This window comes from Cricetulus griseus, chromosome 2 (assembly GCF_003668045.3).
Source record: "Cricetulus griseus strain 17A/GY chromosome 2, alternate assembly CriGri-PICRH-1.0, whole genome shotgun sequence".
NCBI lineage: Eukaryota > Metazoa > Chordata > Mammalia > Rodentia > Cricetidae > Cricetulus > Cricetulus griseus.
The window spans coordinates 205,899,714-205,918,702 of record NC_048595.1 but is presented as its reverse complement, the minus strand read 5'-3'; the positions used below and the strand labels follow the sequence as shown (position 1 = coordinate 205,918,702).

Sequence of the window (18,989 nt, the reverse complement as noted above, 5' to 3'; positions counted from 1 at the left end):
AATGAGCCCAGAACCAGTTCCTCTCACAAACCTTTGACACAAGGAAAATTGGTGTCACTGTGAGTTTTTATTTTAGTGACAGGGAAGTGATGTGGATTGTCTGTGTCAGAAGCACCTGAAGTACAGGTTAACATACAAATTCCAGTCCTCACTCTATCACTTTACCAACTGCACCATCTCCTCAGCCTTTTCAGGGCAATTTTCAAATGGAGTCTTTCCCGAACTCTGGCCCTTCATAGTCTTTTTTCATGGGTCAAGGAAAAATGGGCATTTCTGAGAACAGAGGGGTAATGCTTGAAGCAAATAACTTAAAGGAGTAATTTACCCCAGGATCTACATTAATTTAAATCTACACAGAAGATAAAATACTCTACATTGATATCTTTGCACTTTTCTTGAGGAAAACTTACTCAATGAAAGCCATCTCTTCTTGTAAAAGAATTTCTAACTAATCTTTTTATGTTTTGTTTCCTCTAGGAAAATCTTCCTTATAGGTTTCTATGTGATTCTGTGAGAAATTAGCTGACAGCTATATTCTGCAATATTGTGTCTTAGACAATTAAAAGTTAACAAACTCATGGATGTAACAGTGCACAGAGCTTTCTGGGGGCAGGAAAACATCTCTTTAGTGAAACTGTTTCTATCATTTAGCTTTATTTGATTACTTCAAATACTAAAATGAATCTTTCTCCAATACCACAGCACTCAAAATATCCAGAGATACTTTCAGACTTCCTTCAGTAAGGACACGCCTTCTAAACCTCCCAAACAGCATCACCAACTATAAACCAAGTAGTCCAATGTTCAAGACTATGGGGGGCATCTCAGCCAAGTAACCACACTAGGGTGCCTTGATATTATTAGATACTGCCCAAGGGATTAAAAATTGACTTGTGGGGAGAGACTTACATACATGTACCATTGACCATGCCCATTTGGGAGTGGTCACAGGTATGTAGAAGTCGTGTGGAATAAAGGACTTTTTGGAGTTCTGGTCGGGTCTCTAAAGGCTGCCAAGACTAAAGGAGATGTTCAGACTTGGACATTTCTTTCAGATGAGATTAAGGTTTAGATGGGATAGATATGGTTAGGATGAGACATAGGTAGATTATTATATCTTCTTGTGATTTACCCCAGTGATTATTTATCTATAGACAACTTACATTGTTATAGATTCCTGTATGATATAACTCATGTACAATCAAGTTGTATTCCTTTCTTGGATAATTTGTATATCACAATCTGTCTTACTGTGTAAGGTCTTCTTTCTACTTGCAATGTTTGGTGCATAATATATATATGATGCATATATATATATATATGATAAACATATATAAAGGCATATATATATACCTTTATGTATGTTTAAGACATTTTATATTTTGACACAATTTAGTTTTGTTCAAGTCTAAATCTTTTCTTTAAACTAAACGTGGAATTGTAGGGAGAGACCTACATACCTGTACCGCTGACAGCACAGCCTTGTTGGAAGCCATACAGGAAGCCATGTTTAAGTGGGTAAAGGGTAGAGGTTGACATGTATATATAAAGTTGAATTTCTTTTGTATATTTGCATAACAAAGATGGAATTTGGAGGAATATATTCTCTCAACAAAAAAGTTCAGGTCAAGCCGGGCTTTGGTGGCACACGTCTTTAATCCCAGCACTCGGGAGGCAGAGACAGGCAGATCTCTGTGAGTTCGAGGACAGCTTGGTCTACAGAGCTAGTGTTCCAGAACAGGCTCCAAAACAATACAGAGAAACCCTGTCTCGAAAAAAAAAGTTCAGATAATTTTGTAGTAACTGTATGTATTGAGTACTACTTTACTTATGATAATAATTTATTTATTTTTCTAATTTAATCCTCTAAAATAATTCTGTATTACTCACTAAAGGATTCCATTACAAAATAGTATACTAGTGACAAAAAAAGCATTAAATCTTTTAAATATGCAGATCTCACAAGAGGGTGAAACAAGATTAAATGTAAGTACCCATTTTTCCTTTAGCAAATGTCTGTGTTCTTTAGTTATACCAAAACCAGCTCTATAAAAGGAGAGAGAATAATCTTTTTTTTTCTTTTCTCTTTTTTTTATTATTAATTCAAAGTTAGGGAACAGGCTTGTTTCACATGTAAGTCCCCTCTCCCTCTTCCTCCCCTCACCCGCATCCCTCCTCCCCCACCTCCAACCTACCCCCCACCCCATCCACCCACCACTCCCCAGGCAGGGTAGGGCCCCCAACAGGGCTCCACAAAGTCCGCCAAATCTTCCTGTGCTGGGCCTAGGCCCCTCCCCATGTGTCCAGAGACAGAGCGCATCCCTTCAAGTGGGATGGGCTCTCAAAGTCCCCCACACATACCAGGGAAAAACGCCAGACCACCTCCCGAGGCTCCCCGGAGTGCAGGGGCCTCCCCATTGGCATCCATGATCAGGGGGCTGGATCAGTCCCGCACTAGCCTCTCAGACAGCGTCTGGGGTCTATATGCTTTCCCTTTTTCAGGCCAACTGTTTCTGTGGGTTTCTCCAACCTCGTACTGACCCCTTCGATCTTCATTCCTCCCTCTCTTCAACTAGGTTCCAGATTTCAGCTCAGTGTATTTCTGTGGATGTCTGTCTCTGCTTCCATCAGCCACTGGATGAGGGCTCTAGGATAGCATAGAGAGTAGTCATCAATGGGAAGGGCTTCTAGGCTATCCTCTCCTCCACTGCCTGGACTGTCAGCTCGTGTCATCCTTGTAGGTCTCTGGAGATCTCCCTAGTTCCAGTTCTCTTCTCGGACCTATAGTGGCTCCCTCTGATATGGAATCGAGAGAGAATAATCTTAATGTGGAAAAGTAGAACTGGGCTACTTAAATTGAGGCACAAATTTCTCTTATTCTTCCTTGTAGTTGATGTACATCCAGAAGTTGGAGTAGATTTTGGGAGTTAAAATCTCTCCAGGAAAAAACAGTGTGTCCAGTGAGGACAAATGGAGACCACACTAAGTGAACAACTGTTGTACCTGATGAACAAGCTCTCTGATAATGGACAGCACTAAATAAAAGTGGGCCATATCCTCTTTCTAAGTATGACTAATAATATACATAAATAATTGCAGACAACCAATACATCAAAGTCTTCCTAGAGTCTATCTACACAATGCTCTGATATCTCAGCCACTAAGAGCTAGTGGATATTCCTAGCACTGGATGGGAATTGGTTCTTTAAAGACCTGGTCCATCAACATATCTATTAAGTTTTTTTTCCTTTCTCTTTTTTTTTTTATTATTAATTCAAGTTAGGGAACAGGCTTGTTTCACATGTAAGTCCCCTCTCCCTCTTCTGAAACATGTTTCAGACAAACATCCCTTCCTTCAATATTTCTGATCAATCTCATATTAAGTCATTCTTGCTACTTGAGGATGTTCCACATAAAAATTCTTCTCAATCAATTCTACCCACTTGAATGGGTAACTCACTCAAGTGTCGTGTTGTTTTATTTAGATGCTCCCAATGATTAGCAAACTGGGAATGAGTACCATCGTTCACTTCAAGTCTTCCATCTCAGACCTCCCAGTCTTGATCATTTAGAAAGCAATTCTACCATTTCATATTCCAATATGCTTCCAATTATCCAAAATAAGGCTAAGGAGATTAAATCTTGTTTAGAACTTTAAAAGACCCTTTAGACACCAATCCCTCTAACAGTGATTCCTACAGGCTTTTTCTAGGCTGAAGCCTATAGAGATAGATGGTGACTTGCCCCCAGGGAGCCAGCTATCAGCAAGGCTAGTCAGCACTGTAGCAGCCAGCCTACATAAACTGTTAAGGCTTATTTGAGAAATTAACAGATATTAGAAAAAAGTTACTGCTGTCTGGGAGGCCAGGCTCTAGCAGCACTGGACCTTGAAAGGAATCCACAAAGTCAGGGTAAGCTAAGACTTTTCTGTCTGAAGGGATTTAGGAAAAAAGAAACCATCTTGATAGCTTCCTTCTTTATTCCCTGTTCTTTCTCTGTTCTTTCCGTGTTCTTTTACTGTGTGCTTTTTTTATTATTTTTTATTAGTTCAAATTAAAAACAAGCCTGCTTCACATGTCAATACCTTTTCCCTCTCCCTCTCCCTCTCCCTCTCCCTCCCCTCCTCTCTCACTCCCACCAACTCCCCACCCCATCCACCCTCTGCTCCCCAGGGAGAGTAAGCCCCTCCAAGGGGAATCACCAAAGTCTGTCATATCATCCTGGGCAAGGCTTAGGCCCTGCCTCTATCTGTCCAAGTTAAGAGAGCATCCCTCCATGTGGAATGGGCTCCCAAATCCTTTTTTACACCAGGGATAAATACTGACCAGAGGCCCCATAGAGGGCCAAGGCCTCCTCATTGACATCCACATTCAGGCGTCGGGATCAGTCCCGTTCTGGCCTCCCAGACAGCAGTCTGGGGTCAATGAGCTCCTTGTTCAGTTCAGCTGATTCTGTGGGTTTCACCAGCCCAGTCTTGACCTCTTTGCTCTTCACTCCTCCCTCTCTGTAACTGTGTTCCAGAGTTCAGGTCAGTGTTTAACTGTGGGTGTATGGGTCTGCTTCCATCAGCCACTGGAGGGAGACTCTAGGATTGAATATAAGGTAATCATCAATCTCATTATAGGGGAAGGGCATTTAGGGTAGCCTCTCTACTATTACTTAGATTGTCAGTTGCTGTCATCCTTGTAGATCTCTGGAAATCTCCTCAGTGACAGATCTCTCATCAAAAATATAATGGCTCCCTCAGCTATGGTATCTCTCATCCTGCTCTCCTCTATTCTTCCCCTGACTCAACCTTCCTCTCCCCCATTTCCTCCTCTCCCTTCCTCTTCTCCCCCTCTCATTCTGCCAACTCCCTCTCCCCTACACTCATGCTCCCAATTAGCTCAGGAGATCCTGTCCTTCCCCTTCTCCGGGTCCGTGCATTCTTCCTTTAGAGTCCTCCTTGTTTCCTAGTTCCTTTGGTGATATGGATTGTAGGCTGGCAATCATTTGCTCTATGTCTAAAATTCATATATGAGTGAGGACATACCATGTTTGTCTTTTAGTGACTGAGTTACCTCACTCAGAATGGTTTCTTCTAGTTCCATCCATTTACCAGCGAATTTCAAGATTCCATTGCTTTTTTCCGCTGAGTAGTATTTCATTGCATAAATGTACCACATTTTCTCTATCCATCCTTCAGCTAAAGGGCATCTAGGTTGCTTCCAGGTTCTGGCTATTACAGACAATGCTGCTATGAACATAGTTAAACATATGTCCTTGTTGCACAAATGTCCATTCTTTGGGTATATGCCCAAGAGAGGAATTGCTGGTTCTTGATTCCCATTTTCCTAAACAACCACCATACTGATTTCCAAAGTGGTCTTACAAGTTTGCACTCCAACTAGCAATGGAGGAGTGTTCCTTTTTCTCCACATCTTCTCCAGCATAGACTGTCATTGGTGTTTTTTTTTTTTATTTTAGCCATTCTGGCGGTTATAAGATGGTATCTCAGCGTTGTATTGAGTTGCATTTCCCTGATGGCCAAGGACTTTGAGCACTTTCTTAAGTGTCTTTCGGCCATTTTAGATTCCTCTATTGAGAGTTGTCTATTTAGTTCTGTACCCCACTTTTTAATTTCATTGTTTTGTGTTTTGGTGGCTAGCTTCTTGAGTTCGTTGTATGTTTTAGTGATTGGCCCTCTGTCAGATGTGGGGTTGGTGAATATCTTTTCCCATTCTGTGGTCTGTCATTTTTGTCTTACTGACTGTGTCCTCTGCCTTACAGAAGCTTCTCAGTTTCAGGAGGTCCCATTAATTAATTGTCAATCTCAGTGTCTGTGCTACTGGAGTTATGTTCAGGAAGAGGTCTCCTGAACAAATTTGTTCAAGGGTACTTCCCACTTTCTCTTCTAAGAGGTTCAGTGTGTCTGGGTTTATGTTGAGGTCTTTGATCCATTTTGACTTAACTTTTGTGCATGGTGATAGATGTGGACCTATCTGCAATCTTCTACATGTCCGAATCTAGTTAAGCCAGCACCATTTGTTGAAGATGCTCTTTTTTCTATTGTATAACTCTAGCTTCTTTGTCAAAAATCAGGTGTTCATAGGTGTGTGGGTTAATATCAGGGTTTTCAATTCAATTCCATTGGTCTATCTGACTATTTTTGTGCCAATACCAAGCTGTATTCAGGACTATGTCTCTATAATAGACCTTGAAGTCAGGAATGGTGATGCCTCCAGAAGTTCCTTTATTGTACAGGGTTGTTTTGGCTATACTTGGTTTTTGTTTTTCCATGTAAAGTTGAGTATTGTTCTTTCAAGGTCTGTGAGGAACTGTGTCGGGCTTTTGATGGGGACTGCATTGAATCTGCAGATTGCTTTTGGCAAGATTGCCATTTTTACTATGGTGATCCTACCTATCCATAAGCGTGGGAGCTCTTTCCATTTTCTGGTATCTTCTTTAATTTCTTTCTTTAAAGACTCAAAGTTCTTATTGTATAGGTCTTTTACTTTTTTAGTTAGCTTTACCCCAAGATATTTTATGTTGTTTGTGGATATTGTGAAGGGTGATGATTCTCTGACTTCTTTCTCTTTGTGTTTATCATGTTTGTATAGTAGGGCTACTGATTCTTTTTTTTAGTTAATTTTGTATCCTGCTACTTTGCTGAATGTGTTTATCAGTTGTAGGAGTTCCCTGGTAGAGTTTTGGGGTCACTTATGTAGACTATCATATCGTCTGCAAATAGTGAAAATTTGAGTTCTTCCTTTCCAATTTGTATACCCTTGATCTCCTTTTGTTGTCTTATTACTTGATCTAGAATTTCAAGTACAATATTGAAGAGATACAGAGAGAGTGGACAGCCTAGTCTTGCTCCTGATTTTGGAGAAATAGTTTTGAGTTTCTCTCCATTTAGTTTGATGTTGGCTGTTGATTTGCTGTTTATTGCTTTTATCATGTTTATGTATGTTCCTGTTATTCCTGTTTTCTCCAAGATCTTTATCATGAAGGGATGTTGGATTTTGTCAAAGGCTTTTTCAGCATCTAGTGAGATGATCATGTGATTTTTCTTTTTCAGTTTTTTATATGATCAATTACATTGATGAATTTTCATATGTTGAACCATCCTTGCATCCCTGTGATGAAGCCTACTACTGTGTGCTTTTTCTACAGCTTATATACCCAACAAAGTTTTTCAGGCAATATAGGAATTACAATGTGGTTACAATCTGTTTTTCAAGTGAGTGATTACAATGAATGCAAAATTAACAGGAAAAAAAACAGCGTGTTTTCCACGTCCCTTACATGATCAAACGTTTTACATATTACAGGGGAAAAAACAAATTATCCCAGGAGCCTATGTACATTCATACCCAAGCAGCTAGTTATAGACTGGGAGCAAAAGCCAAGCCATCTGATTCACTCTTCCAGTACCATGGGCAATAGTAGTCTCTATAGCTGGAATATGGATTATACTCAAGTTTCAGAATTTGGAGAGCTACTTGTTCTTGGAGAAATAAAAATAAAAGAAACAATTTGATGCATAATCTGAATGTGTGCATGTGTTATTTGCACACATTTGTGTTAGTGTGCATGCATGTACTACATGGGTATTCATGCATGTAAAGCTTAGAAGTCTATTTCAAGTGTTGTCCTCAGATTCACTCCTTCTAATTTTTTAAAGATGTTGGTTTTTATATGTATGTGTGTGTGCATTAACCAGAGTTTGTGTACACCACATGCATTCAGGTTCCCATGGAGGTCAGATGGCATGAGATCCCATGGAACTAGAGTTACAGATGATGATGAGCCATGCAATGTAGGTTCTAGGAACCAAATATTGGTCTCTGCAACAACAGTTATCACTTTTAAATTCTGAGCCTCTCTCAGGCCTTGGCCAAATTATTGTTTTATCATCATCATCATCATCATCATCATCATCATCATCATCACCATCATCATCATCATCACCATCATTTTGAGAATGGATCTCTATATATCCCTGGCTGCCCTGGAACTTACAATGTAGAACAAACTGACCTCCAACATAAAGATATCTACCTACTTCTAACTTCCAAGAACTGGAATTAAGAATGTGTGTCTACTGACTGACAATCTAGGCAATGGTAGAGAGGCTACCCTAACTGCCTTCCCCTATAATGAGACTGATGACTACTTTATATGCCATCTTAGAGCCCTCATCCAGTGGCTGATGGAAGCAGAGGCAGACACCCACAGCTATGCAGTGAACTGATCTCTGGAACCCAGTTGCAGAGAGGGAGGAATGAAGATCAAAGGGGTCAGGACCAGGCTGGTGAAACCCACAGAAACAGCTGGCCTGAACAAGGGGGAGCACATGGACCCCAGACTGCTGTCTGGGACGCCAGCGCTGAACTGATCCAGACCCTTGAACGTGGGTGTCAATGAGGAGGCCTGGGCACTCTATGGGGCCCCTAGTAGTGGATCAGTATTTTTCCATGGTGTAAGAAGGGATTTTGATCCCAACACAATTCTTCACAGACCTTGAAAGAACAATTCTCAACTTTATATGGAGAAACAAAAGACCCAGGATAGCCAAAACAACCCTGTACAATAGAGGAACTTCTGGAGGCATCACCCTCCCTGACTTCAAGGTCTATTAGAGAGCTATAGTCCTGAAAACAGCTTGGTAATGGCACAAAAATAGACAGGTAGACCAATGGAATAGAGATGAAAACCCTGATATTAACCCACACACCTATAAACACATGATTTTTGACAAACAATCCAAATTTATATGCTGGAACAAAGAGAACATCTTCAACAAATGGTGCTGGCATAACTGGATGCTGACATGTAGAAGACTACAAATAGACCCAAGCCTTTCGCCCTCCACAAAACTTAAGTCAAAATGGATCAAAGACCTCAACATAAACCCAGACACACTGAACTTATTAGAAGATAAAGTGGGAAATACCCTTGAATTAATTGGTACAGGAGACCGATTCCTGAACATAACACCAGTAGCACAAACACTGAGATAAACAATTGATAAATGGGACCTCCTGAAACTGAGAAGCTTCTGTAAGGCAAAGGACTCAGTTGGCAAGACAAAAACAGCATCCCACAGACTGGAAAAAGATATTCACCAATCCCACATCTGACAGAGGGCTGATCTCCAAAATATACAAAGAACTCAAGAAGCTAGTCTCCAAAACACCAAACAATCCAATTAAAAAGTGGGATACAGAACTAAATAGATGATTCTCAATAGAGGAATCTAAAATGGCGGAAAGACACATAGGAAAGTGTTCAACATCCTTAGCCATTAGGGAAATGCAAATCAAAACAACTCTGAGATACCATCTTACTTCTGTCAGAATGGCTAAAATCAAAAATACCAATGACAGTTTATGCTGGAAAGGATGCGGAGAAAGAGGAACACTCCTCCACTGCTGGTAGGAGTACCAACTTGTACTTGGAAATCAGTATGGTGACTCCTCAAGAAAATGGGATTGAGTCTACCACAAGATCCAGCAATTCCACTCTTAGGCATATACCCAAAAGAAGCACATTGATATAACAAGGACATCTATTCAACCATGTTCGTAGCAGCATTATTTGTAACAGCCAGAAACTGGAAGCAGCCTAGATGCCCCTCAACTTAAGAATGGATACAGAAAATGTGGTACATTTACACAATGGAGTACTACTCAGTGGGGAAAAACAATGGAATCTTGAAATTTGCAGGAAAATGGATGGAACTAGAAGAAACCATTCTGAGCGAGGTATCCCAATCACAAAAAGACAAACATGATATGTACTCACTCATATGTGGACCTGCTTTATGATACATAGTAGTGACCGTGCTTTATCAGAGCTGTTTTTAATGATGTTGCTCAGAATGGTTTCCTTCCAGATGATGATTGAGAAGCTATTTTAAAAAAATGGTGCCAGGTACCACAAGAGTAACAGAACTGTGCTGTTTTTCTGGGATTTTGTTTTTTACTTTTTTTTTTTTAATGGAGAGTACTAGATGTCCCTACAATTTTGTTCAAATGACTGCAGAACCTGGAAAAGCTTTTGCTGCTATTGATGCATAACATACTGACATTATTGGTCTTTTACATAAATATAAATATATATATATATATAATTTGAATTTTTGGAAACTTTAGCTGTGCTGTCAACTTTGGAAAAAAGTATCCCAGTTTACCATGTTGAGTTGGCATTGTATAAAAATTAACAGCCATATTGGTCTAGAAATGTTGAACTTAATTTTTTTCCATTTGTATATAGGCAACACACTGTATTAAATATGTAAGGTCTTAAAAAAAAAAAAGAAGGGATTTTGAGAGCCCATCCCTTGTGAAGGGATGCTCTCTTGACCTGGACACATGGGGTAGGGCCTAGATCTGGCCCAGGATGATGTGGTAGACTTTGGGGAGCCCCTTTTTGAGGGTCTTACCCTGCCTGGGGAGTGGAGGGGGGATGGCTAAGGGGAGGTGGGATGTTGGGGGGAGGGGAGGAAGAGGGCGAAGGGATTGACATCTGAAGCAAGCTTGTTCCTAATTTGAACTAATAAAATAAAATAAAATAAAAAATAAAAAATAAAGTGTTCAACATCCTCAGTCATCAGGGAAATACAAATCAAAATGACTCTGAGATACTATCTTACTCTTGTCAGAATGGCTGGAATAAAAAACACCAATGACAGTTTATGCTGGAGAGGATGTGGAGAAAGGGGAACACTTCTCCACTGCTGGTGGGAGTGCCAACTTGTACAGCCACTTTAGAAATCAGTATGGTGACTCCTCAAGAAAATAAGAATGAGTCTACCACAAGATCCAGCAATTCCACTCTTAGGCATATACCCAAAAGAAACACATTCATACAAAAAGGACATCTGTTCAACGATGTTCGTAGCAGCATTATTTGTAATAGCCAGAAACTGGAAGCAGCCTAGATAACCCTCAACTGAAGAATGGATACAGAAAATGTGGTACATTTACACAATGGAGTACTACTCAGTGGGGAAAAACAATGGAATCTTGAAAATTGCAGGAAAATGGATGGAACTAGAAGAAACCATTCTGAGCGAGGTAACCCAATCACAAAAAGACAAACATGGTATGTAATCACTCATATGCCGATTCTAGACATAGAGTAAAGGATTACCAGCCTACAATCCACACTGCCAGAGAAACTAGTAAACAAGGAGGACTCTAAAAGAGACAAACATTGTCCCCTGGAGAAGGGGAAAGGGTCATGATCCCCTGAGCAAATTGAGAGCATGGGAAGAGGGGGGAGGGAGCTAGGAGAATGAGAAGGGAAGAAGAGGAAGGAGGCAGAGGTCATGAGGGAGCAGAAAGGTTGAGTCAGGTGTAGATTAGAAGAAAGGATATGTGATAGGTAGGGTTTTAGTTGGGGGGGTAGCAGGGGAGGAAGGGAGGGAGAAGGGAACTGGGATTGTCATGTAAATCAATGTTGTTTCTAATTCAAATTTAAAAAATAAAAAAAGAAGGGATTTTGAGAGCCCATCCCATGTGAAGGGACACATGGGGGAGGGGCTAGCCCTGGCCCAGGATGATGTGGTGGACTTTGGGGATCCCCCATGGAGGATCCTACCTTCCCTGGGGAGCAGAGGGGGGGGTGAGGTGGAGGGGGCTGGCGAGGGGTTGGGGGAAGGGGAGGGAGAAGGGAGAAGGGATTGACATGTGAAGCAAGCTTGTTCCTATTTTGAACTAATAAAAAATCACAAAAATAAGAATGTGTATCTATACTATTATGTTGGTTTTTCATATTTGATGATGTGTAGCAACTAGAATGCTATCTGGGTCTTTGTCTACATCCTCCTGTACATCCAGAGGACCACATACAAGTATGAAATGATTACCAAGCAGAAGAAGCAGATTCATGCCCTGTTTGCCCTTGCTCTTACCATGTACCCCATGCGGATTGATGAGAACATCCACCTCCAACTGCAGGAGAAATATGGGGACAAGATGCTACACGTGCAAAAGGGTGACCCTGAGGTCTATGAAAAACTTTTTAGCTATGCCTGTCCCAAGATCCTGTCACCTGTGGTGCTTAACTATGACAATGTACATCCCAACTGCCCCAAAGAGACCTTCCTGCAGCAACTGAAAGCATTTTCTGATAAAGTACAGCTGCAGGCCCACACTCCACCATCCACAGCTTCTCAAGCTCTACAACACCATGCCCATGGCCAAGCTGGCTGGCATCCTGGACATCAAAGAGCAGAAGTTCTTTGCGTTTCTGCCCTAGATGTCCAATTCCAGTCAGCCTTGGAGGTGGACTTCTGTATTGACAAGAACATGATCCATATTGCAGACACCAAGATGACTAAATGCTTTGGAATTTCTTTATCTGGCATATCCACAAATTTGGAGTACTTAATCAAAGCCTGAAGCAGATGCAACAGAGGCCCTGAGGACACTCATACACAAGTCAAGAACCTGTTTCTGTATTACAGATGGAAAAGCCTTCTTGTCACCAAGAAGCCTTACCTAATTCAGCCATAACTTGAGTTGAAACTTGTTGAAATCAAGGACTGGAGGTTTTAGGGAGCTCTCAGTAATGGGTCTTTGTTGGGGGGAAATGTGTTTTGTCATACCATATGTTTTTAGACAAGGTATCTCACAAAACCGAGAGCTCGTTGATTTGACTTAGCTGACAAGTCAATTAGGTCCAGCCGTCTGCTTGTCACTGTCCCTCCACTTCGAGTGTTATGAATGCATTCCACCATGTCCGTTTTTACATTACATTTACATATGGGCTTTGATTCCAAATCAAGTCCTTATGCTTGCACAGCGAGCATTTTACTGACTGTCTCATCTCCCCAGTCCATGCTATCTTAGCTTAAATCTATGGCAATGTGTCTGTAATCATGACAGCAACGTGTAGGAAGACGTTAATATCACAAAGGTGAATTAATTTGGTTGTGTTATGTGACAGTAGCTATGAGTATATTTCTATGTTATGATAATTCGTGGCTACAGTGAGACAGCACAGTGAAACCCAGAAGAACTAAGAAAAAAAAAACTTTGGCAGCTAGACAGGTAGCAAATCAGCATTTAATAATTGGTCTTTTCTATCTTATTCTATTTAAATTTAGATTGAGCATCGAATTACTGGTTCATCTCTTGCAAGCTATGCAAAGTCACAATCAAATGGTAGGAACAGTGTTGCATTCTTTGGGTGGATTTCATGAGTCCTCACTTTGCTAAGAAACCTCTTGACACACTTAGACTTTGAGTTTTCAGTAGTGAAGGGGAATGCTGTCAGTTTAAAGGTGGCAGTCATCTTCCTAAAGAAAAAGGATCTTGGGGGTTACTGTATACTTAACATTAAGAGGAGCTTCTGTGCTGGTTTCCCTGGTTAGGCCTTCCAAAAGTAAACTTGATAAGCACTAAAATTAACTAGTCCAAGTTTTCCAGCCATGGGTTGCAACTTTCTATATTTTTAAAATTTGTTACTTTTAATTTTTGAGCTTATACTTATATCATTCCCCTTTCCCTTTCCCATCTCTAAACCCACCTGTTAACCACTCCTTATTCTCTTTCAAATCCATAGCCTCTTTTTTCCACTAATTGTTTGTGTGTGTGTGTGTGTGTGTGTGTGTGTGTGTGTGTGTGTGTGTGTGTGTGTGCTGTGTTCCTGGAGACACTTACACAATTTTCTCTGACCATATAATGTTACTTTAATACATGTTTTTAATACATGTTTTCAGGGCTGTTTGTTATTGAAAATCCATTAGTGTGTTCTTCCCAAGAAAAGGCTATTTCTTCCATTTTCATCATTGTTTAGTTTTATATTTCCTTAGATTGTGAATGACTTGGGACACGGGCCTTGAAATTAACAAGCAACTAAGTTTTTTTCTTTTTTTTTCTTTTAATTAGAAAGACAATTATTTTACATGTCAATCCCAGGTCCCTTTCCCTCCCCTCCTCCTCTGCCCCCCAACTAATACCCTGTCTTATTCTTTGGGATAAGGCCTAGGCCAACCCCCTTGTGTCTAGGCTCAGGGAGTATCCCTCCATGTGGGATGGGCTCCCAAAGTCCATTCCTATGCTAAGGATAAGTCCACTACAAGAGGCCCCATAGATTTCCAAGGTCTCCTCACTGACACTCACATTCAGGAGGTCTGAATCAGTCCCATGCTGGTTTCCCAGGTAACAGTCTGGGGACCAAGAGCTCTCCCTTGTTCAGGTCAGCTGTTTCTGTGGATTTTACCAGCCTGATGTGGACCCCTTTGCTCATCAGTCCTCCTTCTCTGCAACTGGATTCCAGTTGAGTTCAAGGTTTAGCTGTGGGTCTCTGCTTCTACTTCCACCAGCTGCTGGATGAAGGCTATACGATGTCATATAAATTAGTCATCAATCTCATTATCAAGGGAGGGCATTTAAGGTAGTCTGTCCTCTGTTGCTTAGATTGTTAGTTGGTGTCATCTTTGTAGCTCTCCAAACATTTCCCTAGTTCCTGATTTCTATTTAAACTTATAATGTCTCCCTCTATTATCTCTTATTTTGCTCTCTTCTTTATTCCCTCAACCCAACCACCCTGTTCCATCATGTCTTCCTCACCCCCCTCTTCTCTTCTCATTCTCCTAGTTCCCTCTCCCCCACCCCTGTGCTCCCATTTAGCTCAGGAGATCTTGTCTCTTTCTGCTTCTCCAGGGGACCATGTATGTCTCTCTTAGTGTCCTCCTTGTTTACTAGCTTCTCTGGCAGTGTGGATTGTAGGCTGGTAATCCTTTACTCTATGTCTAAAATCCACATGTGAGTGAGTACATACCATGTTTGACTTTTTATGACTGGGTTACCTCACTCAGCAACTAAGTTTTTAACATACACGTAAAGAAGGTCTCCAGAAGGATGTTGGAAACAAGACAGCATAATGAAAAAATGTAGTGTAATGAGTTCTTTCAGCCATTAATGAAGAGCAGAAAATATAAATAATCTTTCAGAGATTTCTAAGGAGTTGCACACCATAGCAGATCTCTTTATTTTCACATGTCACAAAAATGTCTTAAGTGCAGAGGCGTAATTCTTAAGTCTCAAGCACTGTTTCAGAATCTTTGATAGATTTTGGTTCTATTCACACATCAATTAAGCAAACGCTAACTAAATACAATCTGAAGAGAAAAAACCAGTTCTGGTACCTTGAAAACTATTCACAGAAGTATGCCAACCCAATCCTGACAAAATTTCTGCATGTAGAGAGAAGGGTGGCATGAAGTCAGGATAATTCATGTAGAGGTAAGGTGAGCATGAATTCAGTATAATTCATTATGCATCTGTTTAAAGATAGATCTCACTAGGAAAGGGAAATAGAGTAAGTATGGATGGACGGTGGAGGATCTGAAACAGCAATATCATGTGAGGAAGAGAAGGGGAGAGGGAATAGTTAATGGGAATGTGGAGAGAGGCAACTAAAATTATGGGGTACTAGAAGGGTATCATGGAAGCCTAATGCAGTAAAAAAAAACTCCTAAAATATATACATATATGGAAGTGATCTAAATAAAACCACCAAATAATAAAGAAACAGAGAGTCAACTAGCCATCTCTTCTCTCCAAATGAAGTTTCCAGTGCCGGGTTTGGGTTACATCTAATTGAGTTGTTGGCCAAAGGGTTCCCATAGAAACCCCCAAATAATCCAGCCTGTTGCCAAGACTTCAGATTGCTTTCCACAAACTGATAGCAAAGCTCCATTGTTGAAGACAATATCTACACAACTCATTGAACATGGAGATGGCAAGCTAGTGCCTATATAGAGACTTCACCACTATATTCCAGTGTCACTGTTATATGAAGGTGCTCTAAATGCTATTAAAAGAGATACATACAAATCCCTTATTTACAATGGTGTAATTGCCTGCAAAATATGCTAGAGCAATGGTGGCACACAGCTTGTGGGACTAACCAACAAATAACTGATTTGACTTAAGGTCCACTCCATGAGATGGAACCCATATCTGACATAAACCAAGAACCTGAGATGAGATAGCCCAGGGATCTAGGGCAAAACCAAATAATAGTGTTCTAAAAGGGAGTGTAGTGATAAAATGATTCCTAGTGGAGTCAGAAGAGGTACGAACCCCCCACCTGCTCTTGGAACCCTGACCTCTATTCAGAGCCAAAAGATCCAAGACACTCCCAGCTGCCCACTTCCCACACCTACTGCCATAACCCCAACGCACACATGAGCTGATATCCACTGCTCAGGTGCAGGTCATACCAGTCAGAAGAATAGAGAAACTCTGCTAGATCAAATGCCACACTAACTACCAGAAGTCCAACCCCCAACTCTGACAGAGACTCCCTACTAGACCAGAGGTCACACTGACCTCCAGAAATACAGACCACAAAAATAAGACCAAAGAGGAAACAGAAATCAAGGTACAAAACACCCATCCAACAAAGACAAATTCAGAAATCAGCATCTAGACCTATGTTCATCCCAAAACCAGATGCCTAGATGCCAGTATAAGGACACAATCAACAATAATCAAAACAATATGGTACCACCATCCCTTGCTATTCCGACACAGACAAAGCAAAACAAAAATGACTTTAAAACCAACTTTATGAAGACGGTATGGGTCCTTAAAGAGGAAATGAATAAATCCAGGAATAAATGAAATCCAGAAAAAAACAATAACAAACAACTGGAGGAAATGAATAAATCTCTTGAAGAAACTCAAGAAAAAAAACAAGCATACAGTGGAAAGAAATGAATAAAACCGTTAAGGACCTAATAATTAAAATGGAAGCAATTAAAAAAAAAACAAACTTTTGAAATCCTGGAGATGGCATTCCGCAGAACAACCCAGGAACTAGGTGAGTGAGTCTCTGCCCGCTCCCAACTCCCGACCAAAACATTATACAAACCGATCACCCCCACACCCCCCAACCCCGCCTGTGCCTGTGGGCTTGGGTTAGACACTCCCAGGCAGGTAGGAGCTCCCTGCGCCCCAAATCTGCTAGCACCCCACTCTTCCATTCCGCCGACTGACCGAGGAACTAAGAACTAGTGAGGAGACTACCAGGAGCGTCAAGACCATCTAGAGTTGTGGACATTGAATTCCTGGCCCCCACACACCACTGGGTCACAAGAGGAGATAGAGAGACCCCACCTGCATCCACTAAAAGAAGATATGGGGAGAAGACAGAATAAGATTTCACTCAACAACAGAAAGACCAATATGACACCAACAGAAGCTAGGGATTCCACTCCAGCAAGATCTGAAAAACCCAACACAGAGCATGAAGATGAGATGGACCTCAAAAATTATCTCAGCAAGATGATAGAGACCTTTAAAGAGGAAACAAGAAAATCCCTTAAAGAAATAGAAGAAAAAGCAAACAAAAAATTAAATGAATTGGAGGAAAAGACAAACCAAAAAAATGAAGAAAGAAACAAATCTCTTAAAGAATCTAAAGAAAGCCAAGAATAAACATCCAAACAAGTGAAGGAAGCTCTTGAAACAGTTCAAAGCATGAAAGCTGAAATAGATACAATAAAGAAAACACAGAATGAGACCATGCTGGAAATGGAAAGGCTGGATAAATGATCAGGAACTAAAGATGTAAGTATATCCAATAGAATTCAAGAGATGGAAGAGAGAAACTCAGCTACTGAAGACTCGCTAGAGGATATACATTTATCAACCAAAGAAAACCTCAAGTCCAACAAATCCCTAACACAAAATATCCAGGAAATATGGGACACGGTAAAAAGGCCAAACCTAAGAAAAATAGGGGTAGAAGAAGGTGAAGAAACACTGCTCAAAAGTACAGAAAACATATTCAACAAAACCATTAAAGAAAACTTCCCAAACCTACAGAAGGATATGCCTATGAAAGTACAAGAAGCTTACAGGACACCAAACAGATGGGACCACAAAAAGAAGTCCCCCCCCCGACACATAATAATCGAAACACCAAATCTACAGAATAAAGAGAAAATATTAAGAGCAGCAAAGGAAAAAGGCCAAGTAACATATAAAGGCAGAATCACACCCGACTTCTCATTGGAAACTCTGAAAGCCAGAAGGTCTTGGATAGATACCCTAAAAGCTCTAAGGGAGCATGGATGTCAACCCAGACTACTGCACCCAGCAAAACTTTCAATCACTATAGATGGAGAAAACAAGATATTCCATGACAAAATTTAAACAATACATATCCACAAATCCAGCACTGCAGAAGGTTCTGGAAGGAAAACTGCAACCCAATGAACATAACTACATTAAAAAAAAATGGCAACAGATAATCTAATTTTACCAAACACAAAAAGAAACAGGAGGGCAAAATCTACACGCAATGATACCACCAACAATAAATCCAAAACAAAGAAGAACCAACAAACAATGGACATTAATATCCCTAAATGTCAATGGTCTTAACTTACCCATAAAAAGATATAGGCTAACAGAATGGATACGAAGACAGAATCCATCCTTCTGCTGTTTACAAGAAACACACCTCAACTTCAAAGACAGGCAATACCTCAGAGTAAAAGGATGGGAAAAAAATTTTCTAATCAACTTGGCTCAAGAAACAAGGTGGGGTAGCAATTCTAATATCTAACAATTTAGACTTTAAACTGAAAGCAATCAAAAGAGATGAAGAAGGGCATTTCATACTCATCACAGTAAAAGTCCATCAAGATGAAGTCTCAATCCTGAACATCTATACCCCTAATACGAAAGCACCCACATTTGTAAAAGAAACATTACTAAAGCTCAAACCACACATAAAACCACACACACTTATAGTAGGAGACTTCAACACCCCCCTTACACCATTGGACAGAACCACTAGACAGAAACTTAACAAAGAAACAAAGGATCTGAAAGAAGTTATGACACAACTGGGTTTAACAGATATCTATAGAACATTCCATCCAAACACAAAAGAATATACCTTCTTCTCAGCGCCACATGGAACCTTCTCAAAAATTGACCACATACTTGGCAGCAAAGCAAAACTCCACAGTT

General features: G+C 40.5%; 1 pseudogene; it reads left to right on the top strand.

Annotated features, from left to right (window-relative positions):
* The first annotated feature begins 927 nt into the window (after positions 1-927).
* Positions 928-12,415, top strand: LOC100774328 (annotated as a pseudogene).
* Positions 12,416-18,989: the final 6,574 nt, after the last annotated feature.